The sequence below is a fragment of the Hyperolius riggenbachi genome, chromosome 8 (assembly GCF_040937935.1).
Source record: "Hyperolius riggenbachi isolate aHypRig1 chromosome 8, aHypRig1.pri, whole genome shotgun sequence".
NCBI lineage: Eukaryota > Metazoa > Chordata > Amphibia > Anura > Hyperoliidae > Hyperolius > Hyperolius riggenbachi.
In genome coordinates this window covers 121885913-121907499 of record NC_090653.1, presented here as the reverse complement: position 1 = coordinate 121907499, position 21587 = coordinate 121885913, and the positions used below count along the sequence as shown (strand labels likewise).

At 39.3% G+C, this 21587-nt stretch overlaps 1 protein-coding gene and 1 long non-coding RNA gene across 2 annotated transcripts in view; both read right to left on the bottom strand.

The window, feature by feature from the left end:
- Nucleotides 1-626: 626 nt before the first annotated feature.
- Nucleotides 627-2233, bottom strand: LOC137528305 (uncharacterized). Its single transcript, XR_011023356.1, has 2 exons — nucleotides 2170-2233; nucleotides 627-721 (listed from the first exon to the last, which is right to left on the bottom strand). It is a non-coding gene; the product is annotated as an uncharacterized lncRNA (long non-coding RNA).
- A 9721-nt stretch (nucleotides 2234-11954) lies between these two features.
- AFF2 (ALF transcription elongation factor 2) overlaps nucleotides 11955-21587 on the bottom strand; it is a 724912-nt gene continuing 715279 nt past the window's right edge. The window contains exon 22 of the transcript XR_011023576.1: nucleotides 11955-12502. The gene's annotated coding sequence lies outside the window, so the exon portion shown is untranslated. The remainder of the gene's footprint in view (nucleotides 12503-21587) is intronic.

The following is a 21587-nucleotide window of genomic DNA, read 5'->3' as shown; positions in this document are numbered from 1 at the left end:
GAAAGTAAACTACTAGCATACACGGACGACCTTCTTTTGACATTAACCAATCCCCTGACCTCTTTCGAAGAAGCAAATAAAATAATAACTGAATTTTCCAAATACTCGAACTATAAAGTAAACAATTCTAAAACTACAGTATTAAACATAAAAAGTCCCGCCGAAATATTGAGTACCCTACAACTAAGGTATGGCATTCATTATACCAATTCTCATATTAAATATCTCGGTATCAACTTATGTAGTGATTTCAATGATCTATTCAAACATAATTATACACCAGTGCAAAAAGATTGTGAGAAGATACTGAGTAAAATGAAAAATGCCCAATTTAATACAATTGGGAAAATCAACTTTATAAAAATGAAAATTCTTCCTAAAATAATATTTACAGTACAAAATTTGCCAATAAACATCCAAAGGAATTGGTATAATGTCTGGAACAATATATTTCAAAATTTCATATGGAGAACACCAAACCGCAGAATTTCATATAAGATAATAAGCAGGCATAAGAAATTGGGAGGAATGGGGGCACCAAATATTAAACGATATGCCCAATGTTTCCAATTGCAAAGAATCTTAGATCTCAGGCTATGCAACCCGAAGAGATTCTGGACAACATATGAAAGAAGTCTGTTTAATTACGATATGTTGGATTCATGGCACCCCCACACGGTAGCAAAACTCCTCCCTTCTATCAGCCATCCATTATTAGCACCTGCAATTAAAACCCACATGGAAGTTATAAGATCTATGTCAAAGAGCAATAAAATATCATTACTAACCACTCTACGCAATAACCCAGATTTTCAACCTGGCTTAACTTCAGGGTGGCTCAAGGAATGTGGGCTCCCTCGAGATGTTAGAATCCTAGACTTGGTTGGCCACAGAGATTCCACATTGAGGGAGATCTATAACATGGTCAGAATGGATAATGGGCTGTGGAGCTTCCAGGTCAGGAGCTACCTTTCCAAACATAAGGATAATATAAGTAAAACCATAAATATTTATGAAAAGTGTTTTCTTCATTCGAGGGTGGGGAAGGGAATGACAGCAAATTTATATTTTTTTCTTGACAGTTGTCAAACTGATCCTCTACCTAAGTTCTGTAGAAGCTGGGAACAAGACCTAAATCATATCCAAAACTTGGATTGGGGAGCAGTATTCCAGGAAATTTGGACCCCCAGCTATACCTCATTTCAACTTGTTAATTATAAACTCATGACGAGATGGTACTTCACACCCTCTAAGATGGGTAAATTTAAAGGCGGAAATGGGAACTGTTGGAGATGTCTTACCGCGTTTGGTTCATATATGCATATGTGGTGGTCGTGCCCGGTTATACAGAACTTTTGGAGAGAGATAGGAGATTTCATTAAACTTCCTTCCCCTTTTCATCCCAGTACCGCTCTGTTGAGTTGCATGGAACCTGACCGCTTTAGACATGCAAATAAACTAGTAATCCCTGCAGCAATTGTGGCCAGGAAACTTATAGCAAAATCCTGGAAGAACCCCGAAGCTCCCAGTATGGAAGAGTGGATATGGATGATGTCAGATTTTTTGCAAGGTGGCGAGGGCAGTGTAGAAGATGCTGGCACCAACAAACAAATGGAGGAATGGAAAATTGCATGGGAAAAAATAAGTAACATATAATATGTAGTTAAGTATTTGAAGTGGAGGGGATGAGGAGAAAATAACCAAATAACCACTATATTACCAACTGAAATTGTAAGGATAAATGGATGGATGAATGTGCAGATGCATGGATATATGTTGAAGTATAGAAGGCACTTATATGAATGTGTATGAAAGATGAAATAAGAGTAATTGCTTTGCTTCTCAGCTTAGATATGTGACCTGTTTGTGCATGAGGCCTGTCCCCTCCATTGGCTTGGTCCGGCCCTGATGGCTCATGCATGGAGGGCATGCCCATAAAATAAGTGGGTGGTCGGAAAGGGATATTAACCACTTAATGTTAAGATGGGTAGGTGGAGTTTGTTTTTTGCTGGTGTTTGTGTTTTTTTTGTTTTTTCTTACTTTCTTTTTTCTCTTTCTTACTATAATTAGTTTGACCTGAGCCACTGGTGGAATATTTGATATATTGTAGTGATGATGGAGTGAGGGAGGGGGGGAGGAGAGGAAAGAAAATCAAACTATGATGCAGACCTGAGACCCACGTATGATGGCTTCACAGCTGTCACATGGTCATATCTGGGTCACATACCGGCTGAGTTTGAAAAGAAAAAGAAGAAAAAAAGAAAAAAGAAAAACAAAAAAAAAAAAAAACAAAGATCAGCTGGACTGCCAGGCAACTGGTATTGTTTACAGGAAACAGCCATATCACTCTCAGTTAAGGTTCCCTTTAAAGGAGAACTGTAGTGAAAGGTATATGGAGGCTACCATATTGATTTCCTTTTAAGCAATACCAGTTACCTGGCTATCCTGCAGATCCTCTGCCTCCAATACTTTTAGCCCTAGACCCTGAACAAGCATGCAGCAGATCTGGTGTTTGACATTTTTGTAAGATCTGACAAGATTAGCTGCATGCTTGTTTCTGGTGTGATTCACACTACTGCAGCCAAATAGATCAGCAGGGCTGCCAGGCAACTGGTATAGCTTAAAAGGAAATCAATATGGCAGCCTCCATATACCTCTCACTACAGTTCTCCTTTAAGCAACCTAATGGTTCTATTGCATTGAGCATAAATGTTAAATTTTAGGCTAGCTTCACTTACTACTGTAGTGGTACAGTGCTTAGGGTGACGTGCCCACCACACAGTGAGATCTGGGTTCGATTCCCAGCTATGGTATGATGTATACTCATGTATGTATTCCCAGCTATGGTATGATGTACCAGCTATGGTATGATGTATACTGGTTTTTAAAATAGTATAATTCCCTGGCAGAAGAGACCCTCCTCCCTCCGGTAGGAGGGAGGAGGGAATAGGTAGAAGGGTAGAAGGGAGGAGGGAGGAGGGTGGAGGGAGTGTGTAGCAGCTGTCCCATAACTAATTAGTGTAGGTAGGCAAATGGTATAAAGGACCTTGCTTGGAGGAGGGAGGGTGGGCGGGTCCTCCAGCAGTGATGTGTATTTCACTCAATTAGGTGTGGCTCCAGGTATTAGAGCTTTTGAAACATGTTTTCTATCATTTTTCCAGTTGATAGAATTTTTTAAAACTTTGAAAGTTCGCCTCCCCATTGAAGTCTATTGCGGTTCGCAAACTTTTTCGCGAACCGAACCTTTCGCGGAAGTTCGCCAACTCTAGCCACCATAGACTTCAATGTTATTTGCAGCAATTAGCGGCTATAATCAGTAAAAAAGGGCACCAGTTATTTTATATTGGCTATATCATGGAAATGTTTGTGGTTACAATAAAGGACCTGATTTCATTACACTTATTACATTAAGTACTTGTAAAAATATAGCTGTTACACTATATTACTACAATCCACACAAAATACCGGTTATTTTGATAAAGCCAAATACCGGTTATATCTTTACCGAATATGTATTTTCAATATTGCAAATACAAAAATCATTGATTTTCATATGGTTTATAACTGTCATGAAATGCGCCTACAACGATCATGTGGAATATTGGTTATAGCTTTTAAAAATTGCAGCTACAACAATCTCACTGAATACCGTTTACATTTGATATAAAATGCAGCTGCAACAATCATGCCAAATGCCAGTTATATCCCTAAAAAATTGGGACTTCAAAATCTCACTAAATACCAGGATTAAAGTTAGGGACCACCATGGTGGGGTTAAGGTTACGCATCGGGGGAGAGGTTAAGGTTAGGCACCACCATGGGGAGCTGTTAAGGGTTAGGCCCCAGGGGGGATTAAGGTAAGGGTTAGTATTTGGGTTATATACTAATACAACCAGTGCCTTTTGTAAATGGAATCACACTCGGCTACAAACCCTTTTATAAACCAAATCATGTTTATCAGCCATATCCGGTGCCCTTTTATAAACAAAATCACGTTTATTGGCTACATCTGGTGCCCTTTTATAAATGAAATCATGTTGATCGGCTACATCTGGCACCCTTTTTTCGGGTGCTCTTTTTACATGTGTGCCAGGAAATATCTGGTAGTTGAATATCTGTAAATTTACTGATATTCTACTAAATTCATAGAAAGAAATATCAATAATATTGTTTGCCTATATTTGACTATGACCTAACCTTTCCCTACTCTCACAGAGAAGCCCCTCTGGGTGGGCAACTAACCTCAAGCCTGTGCCCACCTAACCTTAACCCCAGAGCTAATTTGGGTTCCTACTAAATGGCGGGCACTGGGGCCACCCACTATGCTAACTTTCATTACAAATAGCAGGCGCAAAGCCACAGTTCGTATAGTGGGTGGTACCAGCACCGGCTATTTAGCAGGCACCCAAATTAGCTTGCACTACTATTAGCTGTTCTGCCAGCAGGGCCTAGGGCCCATATGCAATTCACTTTTTCTCCTGAGTGTTCGACATGTTTGATTCCAACGTTGATCTGTTTCGCTTATCCTTTACCTCCGTGAGTTTGTTTGGAAAACAAAATAAAAAAAAAACAATGCTAACTACATACAGTATTTTGTGATTAAAAGTCATATTTGTTTTGATGCTAAACGACTTTAATTTTCCTTGGGCTGTGGGTAGATGATTGAACCTAGAGGAAGCTTCTGACAGATGCAGAATTTCTGTCCCAACATTTTGTATGAAAATGCAAAACAATTATTTTTGCTGTTTATTTCAATAATAATAATACAAATAATTACAGGCACAATATTTATGGTGATTGCAGATCATTTTAAAATGCTGGTTTTCTGATAGATTTCCCAAGCTATATTGCTTTTTGAATCACTCACTTTGAGAACTTATGAATGTGGAGAGTGTCAGAGAAGTGCTGAAATACATAACCAGCACACTCATTCAACTTTATTGCTAGTGGAGCTCACACCTAATGGCCCATACTCACGGGCAATATTTCTGGCCTGTCGCTAGCACACGGGAGCGTGTGCGCGACAGGCTGGCGACAGCTCGTCGCCAGGTCCCTCCGCATACACATGGTGGAGGGACCTGGCAACTGATGCGGCGGAAGCTGTCGCCGTTGATCCTCCCCCCGCCGGAAGCTCAATGTATTCCCTGCTTGTTGCTGTCGCTAGTCCGCATACCCACGCGCCAATCGCCTGGCGACATCAGCGACGAACGACGGTTCGGGGTGCGCGCACGTGCAACGCCTCATACTCACGGGCAACCTGTCGCCGCAACACGCGCACGCCGCGTGTTGCGGCGACAATTGTAGCCTGTGAGTATGGGCCATAATAGTGAACTGACTTATCTCTGCAGATATAATAAAGCATTTTAGATTTGAAATTACAAACAGAAAGCTGACTACACTTTAAGAAAATTGAAAACTTCTGCAACCAATACATTTTAGAGAAAACACAAATGAAAAAAAGTATTTTGTAGTGTAGCTAGGTAGGTAATCCATGTCAGGTAGGCAGCTACTTCAGGACTTTCTGTCTCAAGAATGTTACATTTTAGTTTACCCTAAAGCAGAGGGTGAATTAGCATGATTCCAGCACACCTTGTTGGAAAACCCCATCTTGGATATGAGATATTATGAGTTGATTTGCATGTGAGGATATTGAGCTGTGGATTCTGCCTTAAATTGGCATGTGGCAACAGCTTGGGCAAGTAAGCTGACAGTCTGGGGAGTCTCCAGCTAGAAATACCCTTTACCACACAGAGTGGGCAAAGTGTCTAAAGAGGAAACCAGTATGCTGAGTTTTCATCACTTTTGTGTTCATTAGGGTCACCTGTATTTTTTGGAAACACCAGTAAAGTGAGCCAATGGATTGTCCCTAAATTCACAATTTAAAACATTAAGGGCAATCGGTCCTGTTTTCAGGCTTGCAGGACATCTCTTTAAAAAGCTGAAACATTACCAGCAGAGAAGACATACTGACAATCTGTAACATTAACTAGTACTTTGGTCTGGTATTTTAGATGTATTCTAATGTGAGTGAAAAAGGTTCTGTGGCACTGAGGAGAGCAGACCATCTATGAAATGTAGTACCCAGTCACAGAGGGTCAGAGATCCATAGTTATATTTTTTTGCCATTAAACTATTTAGATTATGCTATTATGGCACAGCTGTAAATAAAGACATAATAATTTCGGGCAAGGAAGGTTAATGTATTAAAGTACCCAGTTGGTATCATGTATTTGGGGTAATGAGATCTTAGTGTTAATATAGCATTTTTGCAACAGGAAATAAAAAAAAATCAGCCCACATGGGACACAAGCAGCAATAATAGTATTTATTAAATGAGGAAGCTTTTTATCAGAGTTACACTGATATCTGTGTTTCCCCATGGTGAGATTCCCTGACATGCCATACATAAGTAGCAATTTTATTTGTGATGGAAATGCATCTAAACTTTAGTGCAGATTAAATAAGAAATTTCCCCTATTGACTGCTGAAATAACAAAGGACATGACCTCTCATTTTATGTCATGAGAAATAATACTCCCTAACAAACATGGGTAATTTACCCAGATGAGCTGCCACTTGCCCACACCGTATACAGTATAGTCAGGCAATGTACACCAGTGCAACACCCAAGCTGATGGAGCTTATAAGTGAGACTGCACTCTATCATGTGGTCAGCACAGCAGATGTAGTTAGACCACGTGTTGGGAAACAAAGTATCCAGAGAGACTCATACAGTGAGTTTTGTATGTCAGTGCTGTGTGTATGGAGAATTATAATTATCATCATCTTCATTATCTGTATTGCCATTATCCTTCATAAGTTTATATCCAGTCTAAACTACAAATTTACAGTATCATCATCTCCTGTAAAGTTCTAATTACCTGCCCTGTCAGCTTCTTGTAAATCAGTCCCAGAGGTCCATGTCCGGAAACTTCCAGTACAGAGCCCGCCCCCCACTGAAAAACTCAGGAAAACCCAATTTTTGGCAGGGAGTGAGCTACGCACCATAATTCACCAGACACAGACCTCCCAGGGACTGATTTAGAAGAGGAAACCCGGGCAGGTAATTATAACTTTACAGGAGAGGAGGATACTGTAAATTTATATTATAGTATCGATGTCCACTTAAATTACCACTGACTCATATGTTGTGCTGTACAATAAATTAGTAAAAGGATAGAGGCTGTGAGTGTAACACAGAAAAATATTAAAAAAAAAAGAGAAAAGAAAAACAATCAGTAAGACAGCTTTCTTTTTAATAAAAATTTTATTTGACATTTTTAAATAATTTGTTGCTCCGGCAGCATAATTAATCCCTCTATGAGAGACACAGACATTAGGTTAGACAACATTATTATACATAGACATATTATTAAAAACATCAGAACTGCACTTAAACCCCTCCCACCTGTCAAAAGGAGTCAGCATTGCTGAATTAACCAAAGCATTCCTTGCAGTCGACAGGTAAAACCATTTCAGCACTTGGGGTCCATTACCCCAGGCCATAAAATGGTTACATTTATATACACCGGAATTTCAGATTTCCTTTGTCAAGAATAAAATTAAAAAAGCAATTTGTGCAACACAATAAAATACAAAGCAAAAACAAAAATATCAGGCAGGATACAATTTTATACATTCAAAGCAAAATAAAAATAGAAAGGCAAATAAAAAAAAAAGAACCTCATACTTTAGAACCACGGCATGGTATTAATTGCTTAAACATTATAACAGTTAAGATCTGTACAAAACATTTTAACTTACGAAACCTTTACAAAGGATGACATGCTCATTAAAACAAGGATACCTTGCGGAATTGTTAAGAGTATGTATAAGGTGGATCCTGTATAAAAAAATACAAAGTTTTTCTCTGAAATAGATAAATGGAAGAAAAAAGCAGCCATAAAAAAATGTGGTGATGGCAATGTTCTAGTAAAATAAACCAAAATTGAAAGTGAACTTCAACAATCTATTATTTTTATGACTACAAAATGCCTTTGAGCAGATTTATTTTTATATAAACTGTGGATATTTTTTGGTACCTGTAAGGGTAATGACCCTTCTCTTTCACAGGAATCAACCATGTTGGCAAATTCATGTATACTGTATTTATCAAAGGTGACCATACATGGGCAGTGAAGTTTAAATGATTTCTGCACCTTTGTTCTACTTTAACCAATGCAAAAGACCACAGTGGGTATTTCTGCCAACTTTCCCCATTGTGCTCCTGTAGTGCAGGCATGAGGTTGACATTACAGCTCACAACCAAAGAAGAGGTTGTCCTACAAAAACTCTTAAAGTAAATGTCAACCGAAAAAAACCCAGATACCTATGGAGAGGGAAGACTCAGGGGCCTATAGAGCCTTACCATTACTCTCATGGTCCCCTCATTCCAGGGCTGTCACCCCCCATTAGCAATATACTCATCAGTTGGAAACTGCTCTGTGCTGCTGTAGGAGGCTCCGGAAGCCCGAGTGTTTATGCATGCGCAGTACAGAGCCATGGTGGCAGATTGGAATGAGAAGACAGAGCTGGAATGAGGGGATCATGAGAGGAACAGGAAGTCTCTATACCAGTGTTCCCCAACCCTGTCCTCAAGGCCCACAACAGTGCATGTTTTGTGGAAATTCACAGAGGCAGATAATCAGCTCTGCTGAGACACTAATTACCTCGCCTGTGAATGTTTGTGGTTTTCTGCAAAACGTACTGTTGGTGGGTCTTGAGGATAGGGTTAGGGAACTCTGCTCTATAGGACATAGAGCCTTCCCTCTCCATAGGCAAGTATCTGTTTTTTATTTCAATCTACATTGGCTTTAATAGATGTATGCATCAGTAAAAGACAAAGAATACAGTTTTTTTTTGGATTAGATTAACAAGCACACATTCCCAACATCCCCATGTGTGGTCATCTTTTGATTTTTTTTTTCTAATAGATTTGATGTAAAAATCTGTTATAAAATTCAATTGTCTCATAGACAATCCATTCCCACAATTAAACCTGATGATGGATAGTATTATGACTAGACTACTTCTGCAAACATGCACTTATGTACACTTCTATTTATACTATGTACAAATGTCACAGACCTTATGACCGCTGGTGTATTCTCTTTGTAGGGAGAAAGTAAGTCAAAACTTTGTTGTACAGTTTGAGGTCACTTGTACCCAACAAAGAATTTCATTATTCAGTCTGAAATGTGTTTTTGTCTGTAAAGAAAAAAAAAAGTCTTTGGCATGCATAATCTAATCTGTTTTTTAAAAAAGCTATAGTCATGTTTGTGTCAGTGATGAGTGTTTGTCAATGTTGTTTTGTGTTGTTATGTTACAAGTAGCCTAGGTCATTTATGCTTGGGTAAGATGGACAATGTGATATTTCCTTAAATTTCACATTGTGCAGTTATATAGCAAAGCAGCATTAGAAAATCTGAGTACGGTTATTGTGTTTGGCCGTTTCAGCAGTATGAGCTATTGACTAACTATTGACTCGTGTTTCTTAAGGAGTGGCAAAATCAGTGTAAATTTGCCTAAATATTGGTGTAACTGGGCAGATCAGGGAATGAATAAATATATCTGGGCCAGACAAATTGGATGGTAAAGTGGAGCTACTATTAAGTTTATATGCTTAACACATATATATTGCACTCCCTGTAGCCTAAATGCAAAAGTAATTATTGTTTTGAAGGTACAAAACCATTTTCAGCTTCATTTTTTTTGTAGGTTTTGGTCACATGACTGCCTACACAAAGAAAAATGCAGGAGAGCAGTCCAGTTTTAACATATGGTAACGTTTACTCTCAGCATGCGGGAGCTTCTTGTAAGCATAATCATGTGACCAGAATTCAGGGAAAATATAAATAATTGCAACATGAAAAAGACCTTGTTTTGCAATGTTATTGCTATTTATTTACTACAAGAAGTGTAGGAAATATGTTTTAGATACAGTATATAAAGTGAATGTAATGGTTGTACAATGACAGAAAAATATTGGTAGCAGTAGGGTATTGTACTAAACACACTCGAAGAAACACTAAAATACACTATGATCCATAGTTTATCCAGTGTGTGGGAGCAAGATCAAAGGAACAGGTGACCATTAACCCCCTTAACGTTATGATTCTTTCCGGATTTTAGGGTCTAAAAGCGGTGCAATTTTTTGCACCCTTTCAGACCCTAAGACCTGGAAAAAATCATGTTGCCAGGGAGATCTGCAGCAGTTCCAGTAATCACTCACCTTCCTGGTCTCCCACACTGCAGTTATGCCTCCACCCTCCAGGTGGCACTGCAACTCTAAAGTGAGATTGCTGATCTCACCAACAGGAAGCAAAGCCCCGGAGGAGAGGAAGGAGAATGCCAGCCGACGTCGGGATCCCCGGGAGGTATGTAGAAACGCTCCCACTGCGCGCATTGCTCTGCATACAGTCTCCAGTGGCTACCTCAAGCAGAGGTCGGGATTACCGCTCTTAGCTGCGGTTTTCCGCCCCGACCCTAGCTCAGGATAACCGCCAGGGAGGTTAAATAGATAGTAAACAATATTTTGGTTAGCAAATGAGGGGAATATTTGACTTTTGCCTTAACTGGAGGAATGGAAGGGATCACTCTTACACTAATCAGAACTGGAATGCCACAGTGTTTTCACTTATGGGTACTGGTCTGGATCTACTAGCTCAATACTGGCTGCAATACATGTCACGTATTGCAATGGAATAACTACCTGTTTATAATATGTGTTAGAAATCTAGATAATATAGCATCATTGAAGGACTGTGCACAGGAAAAACAATCCTTATACTCCTTCAGTACAAGCGAAATTCTTAGGGGCATCTGGAAGTTTCCCTAGACTAGACCATGGAAAAGCAAAATCTTTACAAAATAACTAAATTGTGATGGAGGCATCACATTTAGGTAGGGGTGTGTGTGTGGAGGGGAGGAGTAGGGGAACAGGAACATGAGATCTCCCCTCATGTGGGAACACCACAGTGATTGGATGAACTCCAACTTTTGCTGGCCCCAAAAAAGGTAAGCTCTCCATTAAAGGCAATGCCAACCAATTCAGACTACCAACTATTGCCTGCTCTAATACCAACAACTAGAATACTCAGTGATCTGCTGTGGTTTTGAGGGAGTTTAAATTGCTGGGATTCAAAATCATCTTAGTTGTGGGATACACACCTGCCTTTAGTAGCCCATGCTGCCAAATATTTGTAAACATGGTGGTATGATAAAATGTATGCATTGACAAAATTGCTGAGCCATAGGGTTATAGTCAAATAAGCAATTTCAACACAAAAGTGCCAGGAGCACCTTCAGCTTAACTTTAGGGGCTCAATGTGGAATCCAGAAAGCAAGCAGCCCTAGTGAAGATAAAATAGCTGACCACCATGGAAGGAAGAGCTATGGCTGTACATCTTCATTTATGATATCTTTATTATACAGTATGTGGCAGAGCTATAGAACGGAACTTTAAGGTATCATAGGGTGTCATTGAACCTGTATAAGTTTAAATGACCACTATCACAAAAAGCTGTAAGTTCAACGTACTTAAAGAGAGTCTGAAGCGAGAATAAATCTCGCTTCAGACCTCATAAATAGCAGGGGCATGTGTGCCCCTGCTAAAACGCCGCTATAGCGCGGCTTAACGGGGGTCCCTTCACCCCCAAATCCCCCTCGATACACCCGGGGAGCGCTTCCTGGTTGGGGCAGGGCTAACCGCCGCAGCCCTGCCCCACGCGCGTCTGTCAGCGCGTATCTCCGCCTCTCCCCCGCCCCTCTCAGTCTTCCTTCACTGAGAGGGGCGGGGGAGAGGCGGCGATGCGCCGCTGACAGACGCGACTGGAGGCAGGGCTGCAGCCGTTAGCCCTGCCTCCAGGAAGAGACAGCCAGCGACCTTTTCACGACACACTTTTGCGGGGGGTGGGTTGGGGGTGAAGGGACCCCCGTTTAGCCGCCCCTGCTATTTATGAGCTCTGAAGCGAGATTTATTCTCGCTTCAGAGTCTCTTTAAAAGTAGTACATATCTACCAAATTACATTTCACTATAAATTATTTTTCTACTATGTTGGCGCTGCTTACAGTATGCATAAGAAAAAAAATCTGACAGATCTAAAGAGGATTCTCTGTATCCCCTTTATTCTTTACAAAAGCAACCCCTGGATTGTATTTATACAAACATGTCAACAAGCTTGGCTACATGTTTGCACACTATTTTGGCAGTTGGATGGAGCAACTACCATTTAATTATAGTCTTTCCTCCATGAGGAAATGGGACTAGACCAAAACCTGTCAGATCTAGGAGAAATGTATTTCTTAAGTATGTGTCCACATTTTTTTTCATGACAGTGGCTCTTTAAAGTGTACCTGAGATGGTACACACTGTAGTATTTATACTTACCTAAGACTTCCTTCCGCCCTATGTGATCGATGGGCTCCCTCAACATCCTTCCCGGTGAAATTACCTCAGGTGACCATGGGACAACGGAGCAACCATCAATGATGGGGAGAGAGTCTACAGATGACACAGGATGACAAAGCCTCAGGGAAGTATAAATACTGCTGTATGTACAGTCTCAGACCTATGAATATTTTCATTATTCCTAGTAGCTGTAGTAGTAATAGAAGTAGTAGTAGTTGAAGTAGAAACAGTATTAGTAGTAGTAGTTAAAAATGGTCAATGAGATGAAAATAATTCCAAGTTGATGCAGGTTTATGCAAATCTTTTATGCCTTATAAAGCTAATACTTATTTAGCTTGAGAATGGACCGATCAAATCCTGACAAGGTGGAATTTGATTGGTCTGTTTTTAAGCTTTATACATTTGCATACAAGATGCAAATAATTCTGAATCAACTCAGAATTATTTGCATCTCATTGAATAGTAGCATCTGAAGGCTGATACTGCAGAATGATAAGATTTGTGGAGGGGTGTGATCTCCTGTTGGCCAGTGAGCGTCAGAGAATTTCTAGCAGATGTCATTATTGCCAGGTTGTTGGTCATGACTCCCTGCTGCTGATAGTTCTTTCTGAGCTAAAATGATTTATAATGTTCAGGAAAATACATTTTATTTTCCACGTTAGAGAGATGAAATACTGCTTTCATGATAAACAGTTAAACTAATCAAAATAGAGTAAACATTAATACTGAGGAGCTAAAGGCAGATATATACTTTGCCAATTTTCACAATATTAACCTAAAAGCACATTGTAATAAATGATTAAACAATTATGCTGTGTGTGACACTGCTCCTATTTTATCTGTCTTTACTCTTATGAATGAATACATAATTCATTCCTTTCTTTGCAATAAAAATGAAGAGAATATAAATGTTTGATGCCGTGTGTTAGTGGTAATTTTATAAGAATTGTGCTATCATTCTGCACATTTCTTTAACTATTCAAAAAGTACAATAAGACTAAAATATTTCAATAGAAAATAATAAAAGATTTAATTTAATTAGAATTTCAATTTGATGTTGGATGGAGTCTATTACAACTCTCAAGAATATTGAAAATGTTAACACACATTTCTTCATTGTTCACTGGGTGTTTTAGATTTACTGTAAAATAAAGTGTGTATTCAACTTGTCTTGACATTTGCTAATCAATCAGGTTTGGCAACCCTAAAAGTGATAAAATGGTAAGAGCTCAACGGATTTCAGTTGACAGATTTAGCTATGCCATCCCTCTGTCAGCCCTGCTCTCATTAACCTTGTAAACTGACCATAGATGGAAATGTGTAAAATCTTGAGGACTCGTGATTTTTAAAACCTATCTCTATTTTTTTTTTTGGGGGGGGGGGGGGGGTTGGGGTCTAGGGTCTAGCAAATGTCATACAGGCCATGTAATAGAGGTTACAGTACGCTTACAGGAAAACAATCTCTCAAAATAAGATTGCAAGTGGTTTGGGTCACCCCAAGCTGCTTGGTTACTCTGTCAAAATAAGATAAACTTTTGTTTGGAAGTGACTAAGCATTGTGTGGAGTAGTGCTATTTTGTACTTCAAATAACTTGGTTTGCAAGTATATTTTAATGACTACTAAATTTAGCCTGATGTTTGACAGCTTTTGGATCATATTATGTCAGCAGTGAAGGTAGTTTTCACTTACACTGCAATGTGCTGTTATGCTAGCATTCCTCCACACTTGGTTTAGGCCTCTTTCACAGTGGGACGTTGCGTTTTATGTGACGTTAAAGTCGCATAACGTGCCCCTAATGCAACGCATTGAAAGACTATAACTTGGACGTTATGGTACAGTCTTTAGCCCTGCATTTGGTGCGCCGTTTTAATCGCACAGTGATTGAACGAAAACGGCGCATGCGTTACATTAAAAAAGAAAAAAACTTACTGAGCATGTGCAACACACAACGCAGCAAATGTATTGCTAAACGCACAGCATGCAGCACTTTCTAAATATTGCTACACAACGCAACGTGTGCACTGTGAATGTCGCACAGACTTTGTATTGCTGTGCGTTAGTCTGCGTTATACATTTTTCTAACAAGCAACTTTAATGGCGTACTGTGAAAGAAGTCTTAAGCCTAGCCCCTGCTACTGCACTGGCAATTAGAAAGTTCAGCAATCCTGTCTACAGTACATTGGTCACAGGAAAAAAAGATTGCAGATTGCCCAGCAAGCTCATGGTGAACCAGAACTCCAAGGAGTGTGCAAGGGGCTGAAAACCCCCCAAAAGCCCTATTACTAAAATGCTATGCAAAACAGAAGTTTGCCTTCTTAAAACAGAAGGTATTTGCAATTATTTAGGTTGGAGTGACCTCCGATGTATCCCACAACGCATAACTGCTGAGTATGCAAATCATCTCTTTGTTGAAACAAAATCCAACATGCATATAGACGGTTTCAGATTGGTTGATCCTCATCAGTGCATGGCATGGATTATATGGCTCTACAGGGTAGGAATTGCAACACCCAGAAAATCCACTCAGAGAGGACTCCTGACATGGAAAGAAAACACACTGTGCATGACCTATGTTGCCCTAGCAATGCATCTCTGGCCACATTAGATGTTTTATTGGCCAGCTGTATGTGGCTCTGACCTCTGCTCTCCTGAATAGACTGGCTATAATTCATCATGGTCCTCTTTTCCCTATAATCAGTTTAAACAGGTTCTCTGAAACGTCTAAATGGCCAGGGCAGGTGCAGTAGCTGGGATTAGGCAAAGTGTGTAGAAATGTTGCTTAAGAATAATGGCACACTGCAGTGTAACGGCAAATTACATTCTCTGCTAACTTTAGTATATTCCAAAATCTGTCACGTGACAATTTAAACACCAGACATTTATTTACAAACCAGGGAGAAATTAAAAAAAAGCATAGTCTTATTCAATACTAGATATTACTAGTCATTACTAAATATAGATTTTTTTTTCAGGCGTATTTCTAGACTGATGACATTTAAAGGGTGGGCAAATGTTATAGAGTAAGATGTAGAAGAGTGAAGGTTTACTCAGAAACCTCTGTATCTGGGGCTCCTCTGTAAATGGGGCTACAAACTTAAAAGTGGGACCACCATACAAGGACTCAAGGCCCTTTCACACCGGTGTGGAGCAGTATTTTTACTGCTTTCCACCCCGGGCAATGAAACACTATGGAGACTTTCATACTGCCACAGTACATCAAGAAGTGACATTATCGCCGCATCCTCGACACTAGGACAAAAGTACATTATCACACATACTTGCATCGCCCTGCATCGGACTGGAAGTCATGTTACTCTATGGCGACGCAGGGATTTAAAGAATGTTGGCGTTACAATGTTGCGGTGGGCATGCGCAGAATCGTATTTTAGCAATACGCTTCAGTGCGCTTTCGCATACCTGAAGCAGGAAGTGACAGCAAGTGTACATCACTTCCTGCTTGACTGGTGGCCTTACCTGAAGGCCTGTTTCTGTCGGTACTGCCAGTTTGCAGTGTGAAACCAGCTTAATGGAAAGGGGTTCATAATGCCATTGATGTTGGGGGAAGAAATTATAAATCCAGTCCTGAGCCTATAGAAAACTGCATGTAGCTTCTAGACGAGCAATTAACTTTACTGTAAGACATACTGAATATGCAAATAATGTTTGTTTTCCATCTACAGTCCAGGCAAGAAGAAAACTAGAAACATGAAATAAAAATATTTTATACACTAATGAAATAAACTGGCCACTGATTCTAACTGTGGCAGGCAGTGCCTTAGTTTTGTCAATGCTCTAAATTGAGTGGAATTATTTTATAGAGAGGCATTATGTACCTGGATATGGCAAGATCATTGTGTGCTCTGTAAAACATTATTCCAACATTGAGTTGAAAAGTGACCCTTTCATTACCCACCCAGGTACCCTATGGGCAGCTGCAATTTCTATTTGTGCAAAGAAAACACAATAACAAACAAAAACATACAAGTAAAATCCTGATAAGAACACGGCAAACATATCATACACAGTGTGTCATAAATTATACTCAAGTACTTGCCAAGAATACTTATTTGTTAAGAGCACAGTACATTTCTATGACTGTGCATCAGTCTGATATCTTGTCTAGAGCACAATGCACTTGTACTCTTTAAGAGCTCATTAAAATATTTAAAAACACAACAAACATTTTCCAAAAAATAGGAACAAAGTTTGAAGTGCTTAGCTACCATTCAGGCTGTAGCTATAGTTTTATTATGGCAAGCAGAGTATGATCAGTTACTATTAACACAATTATTTTCCATTTTACGCAAGTGCCCTAAATGTTTGTGTGCCCCTCCAGTTATTTTTAAAAGTGTAACAAATACAAAATTACAATTTCCAGTTTATGGCTAATACTTATGGTTTTCATTATTGAATATGTACATTATTTTTATTATTTATAAACTAGGATATGGTTTGTATTTTTTTCTTCCAGTATTTCTCTCTCTGTCTGCTTATTTTCACAGCACAGGCAACTTTAGATTGTCTGATACAAGTAAGTGGCCTCAACAGACACAACCTGAAGTCAGATACCTTATGTGATCTACAGTATATCTAGAGCTGTTCCTGATGTAAGGGGCATGCCGTGCATAATACCCAGTCCTCTTAGTAACAGAGAAGCCTCAAAGCCATGTAGCAAACTCATCAAGGTATTTATCATAAAACATCAAAATTCTGCATTTTACACGGCATTAACATTTTACAGAGTGATAAACCAGATGTCTTCATTTAGCTCAACAGAATTCAGCAGCTGAATATATGCACACCTTTCTCTTTCAGATATTTTCTGTTTCAGATATTCAATTTAAATTTACACTTCCCTACCAGCTCCAGTTTTATGGTAAATTCAGCATTAAAAGGCAGAGTATTGAAATCATACATTAAGAAAAAAAAATAGGATCAATCTCGTAGCTTTGTGTTTTAAATGTGGATATATTTACTATTAGACATGTGGGCCAGTTGTTAGGCCAGCAAGGTAAGTGCAGGCAATAAAAACAAAAAAAAATGTAGTGGTCTGCGCTTACCAGCCTGCATCTCTTAAGTCTAAGCTGGTAAGGGGCCTGCCTCTGAGTGCGAGAGAAATTGCCGTCGGGAGACATGGATGCAGGATGCAGCCGGTATATGGCTTATCCTGCTCCTGCACAAGTCTCGGCTGCAATAATTACTATTCCCCCTCCAGGTCCACGTGGATGGTGGGGAATGATGTAATTTGGCTTCCAGCTATTGCTGGCGGCCAAATTACAGTGTTTTAAAAGTAACTTCAGCTCCATCTTCTGATGCCGCCAACGTTACTCACTGTGCATCGCTATAGCCGTAATTCCTATTATGGTCTATGGTGGCGCTGGCTGCGCCCAAATCTCCTGCTCTGCAATTAACGTGCTCATCTGCCTTTCCCTTTTGTCTTTGCTGCACTGGTTCTATCAAAGCAACATATGCTTATATTGTCATGTGCGTTTTTTGTTTTGGTTTTGTTTTTTCAAATGCATTTCTTTGTATGTATGAATGGATTTCTAGGCCCATATGCAATTTACTTTTTCTTCTTAGTTTTCTCCAAGTTGATATTTTTACATCTTGTCAATAAAATGCTATTTAAGCCACCAGGAAGCAAGAAAATACACTGAATACCTTTGATAGTACTTTTACACCTACTTTTGATATTTTCTTAATTGCAAAGTGCTGAAAAGTTATTTTAAATAGAAGATTACAAATTATCTCCTAGGAGAAAACTTAGGTGAAAAAGTGAATTGCATATGGGCCATAGTGTTGCATGTATTTCTGTACTTGTATTGCATTATGTCTAATTTATGTTTGTATTTCTTACTGACTAATTTCTATATTATACTCTGTATAGTACCACAAAATATGATGGTACCACATTAATTGAAGGCATCACATGAATTGAAAAGTAATAATTATAATGTATATTTTATCTATATTTCACTTTTATTTGTAGTGTTTTTCCACCTCTAAATACTAGAGAATAAATCCAAGCAAAAGGCTGAAAATGGTATAGAGGTTTGTGAGAGCAGCCAATCAAATTTTACCTTTTAATTCTTTAACAGAGCTTCTCATTGGCTGCTAGCAGGAGAAATGCCAACTAAATGTAAGTATCTCTAACTGTACTGTCTTTCAGTGGCTGCAGGGGAATTTAAACATGTTCATGCTGGATACAGTTCGTCCACACAGACATAACCGCACAGAAATATAATGCTGCAGAACCATAAGGCCACAATAAAAGTCATAAATAAACATGACTCCCAATTGTTCTTTTAAAAAGGTTAAGTCAGTTCTCACTGTTCTTTACTCAAAAAGTGTCCACCTGTCCAACCTGATGTGAATATAATGTACTATCAAATTCCAAGTGTGTTTTTATTATTCTTTATGCTAAATCTAATTCTTGTTTTATTATTCTTTATGCTAAAGCTAATTCTTGTTTACAATAAAATAATGTGCAGGAATACTATTTGATGTGAAATCAACACAACCACCTCTTAAACCCTGCTTACCACTTTCAAGTTATCCCACAGGCATAGTAAAATTCAGTGGATCAGGGAATCAGAGGATAAAAACATGGTAAATATAAAATATTACATTGGGGCCTATTTATTCAAAAGTTGATTTGATTAGTACCCTGTCTGATAATGCTGAATATTTTTAATCGTTGAACTTAGTATCTATGTCTTGGAGAATTACAGTCCACTTTTGGCATGGAAGAATACAAATCTCGCATACAAAGCAGAACGTGGCAAAATTCTAGGAATTAAACAATAAAGCAACATTGAACAAAACCTTTCTGAATGCACAAACCAATTAAAAAAAATTACAAGGATGATACTGATAGGTAATATGTAGGAAATAAAAAGTGAATGACTTACGTTACTGGATAACTTTTGTAGGTCTTTAAGCAGAATTATAAACTGAATTACAATGGACTTTATTTAGTAGCAACAGTAATTGATGTGCAGTAACTCAATGCAAACAGTTAGGGCTTGTTCACACTACAAGAGATTTTCTTTTATGTTTCTACTATGCTCAGCACTTTATAAAATGTTACAAAAATCTTTTGGATTTTGATGAATAGGAGGTGATCTGCAAAAACTTTAATTACTGCTGTGAATAACCTTTAGCTGTTGATATTTACAGCACTATCTGTGCTATTTTATTTGGAATGTTTTTTTTTTCCCATTGCTAAATAGGATGGCTGTTTCAAATATGTTCGCTATAGAGGAAAAAAAGAATCCGCTGAAAGGGACACTGTAGGGGGGTCAGGGGAAAATGAGTTGAAGTTACCCGGGGCTTCTAATGGTCCCCCACAGACATCCTGTGCCCGCGCAGCCACTCACCGATGCTCCGGCCCCGCCTCTGGTTCACTTCTGGAATTTCAGACTTTAAAGTCTGAAAACCACTGCGCATGCGTTGCCGTGTCCTCACTCCCGCTGATGGCACCAGGAGTGTACTGCGCAGGCCTAGTATCGTCTGTGCCTGGGCCGTGTGCTCCTGGTGACATCAGGGGAAGCGAGGACACGCAACGCAGGCGCAGTGGTATTCAGACTTTAAAGTCCGAAATTCCAGAAGTGAATTGGAGGCAGGGCCGGAGCATCGGTGAGTGGCTGCACGGGCACAGGAGGCCTGCGGGGGACCATTAGAAGCCCCGGGTAACCTCAACTCATTTTCCCCTGACCCCCCTACAGTATTACTTTAAATTTAACTACTCATCGTACATTTAAAGGATATCCAAGGTGACACAAGGCTATTATGCCTTATATCTTCCAGTCCCTAGAAGTCTGTGTGTCCCTCGCCGCAGTTCCGCTGTTCTGTGGAGTCCCGGCTGTAAGTGGCTTCTGCGAATGTGCGGTTGTGCACACGTGCCTCTTGTGATTGCATTCCTGCTGCCAAGAGATTCAACTCATGCACAGTGGCACTGCGCATGCACAGAACGCTTCCAGAGGTGGGAGGGCAATCGTGAGGCACAAGCATGCGCAGAAGCTACCTGACACGTGTGGGGCTGACAGCAGAACTCTGCCGATGGGCACACAGACTTTTCGTGGCTGTAAGATGCCCCAGGAAAGAAAAGCATAATACCCTTGTGTCACCTGAGATCTCCTTTAAGTCAACTGCATTCTTGTTATTGCACGCCAATACTGATAACTAGTTGTCTGAACCCTAACCTGCTGCTGATGCTAGCTCGGTTTGTAAAATATCCCTACATTTTCCTATGTGCTGATTCCTTTATTGCATTTTAGCAACCTAAACTTGCGTCAAAGAAATTTCTGCATGCTGCTGACCTGTAAACGTGAGATATTTATAAATAGCGGTGATCAATGAGATGCAAATCATTTCTCCTAACATTTAAATTTCATGTAAAATTAGCCTCTTAAAATTGGACCAATCAGAACGGTCAATTTTTATTGGTCCAAGTTCAAGCTGCGTATAATTTACATTAACTTTTTTACGTTAGGAGAAATTGTGAGCATCTCATTGATCATCTTTATTTACAAACGATACCGGAGTAGCAGCAGGTATACGGGGTATAAGCTGGGCAGGCATCTATCTAGAAAAGTAAACACAGGCCCTCTGCTACCCTGGTAGCTAATGGAGGTAGGGCAGAAATCAGTATTGCAATTTATACTATACTGGTGTGTACTGTTTTAAGCCTTATTACTAATAATATTATGTAAGTGCAGTTACGTGTCAATATAAATAACATTAACGTTTCATGTTTTGGTCCTCGTTTATAGCTATATAAATATGTACATACTTACTGGTGGGCTATATTTTTTGCTAAGGAGTTGTTTATATGAACTGTGCTTTACTACTTTTTATCAGCGTAGGTTGCATAACTTGTCATCATGTCTTAAAATTGCAGATTCTATGGAGGCAAACTACTAGAAGCGCTATGCAGTGAAGATGACATGGCCCATATCCTATTCAATCTTATTTTGAGTTTTCACCAAGGAGATATTTTTAAACCTTACCAACAAAATACTTATTAGTTTAATGTTACTTTTTTACCTACTTTTTAGTATTTTTTCAATTGCAAAGTGCTGAAAAGTTATTTTTTGATAAGATGAAAAATGACCCACTTGGGGAAAACTCTTAAGAAAAAACTAATCGGAGAGGGCCATAGAATATTGTGCAGGT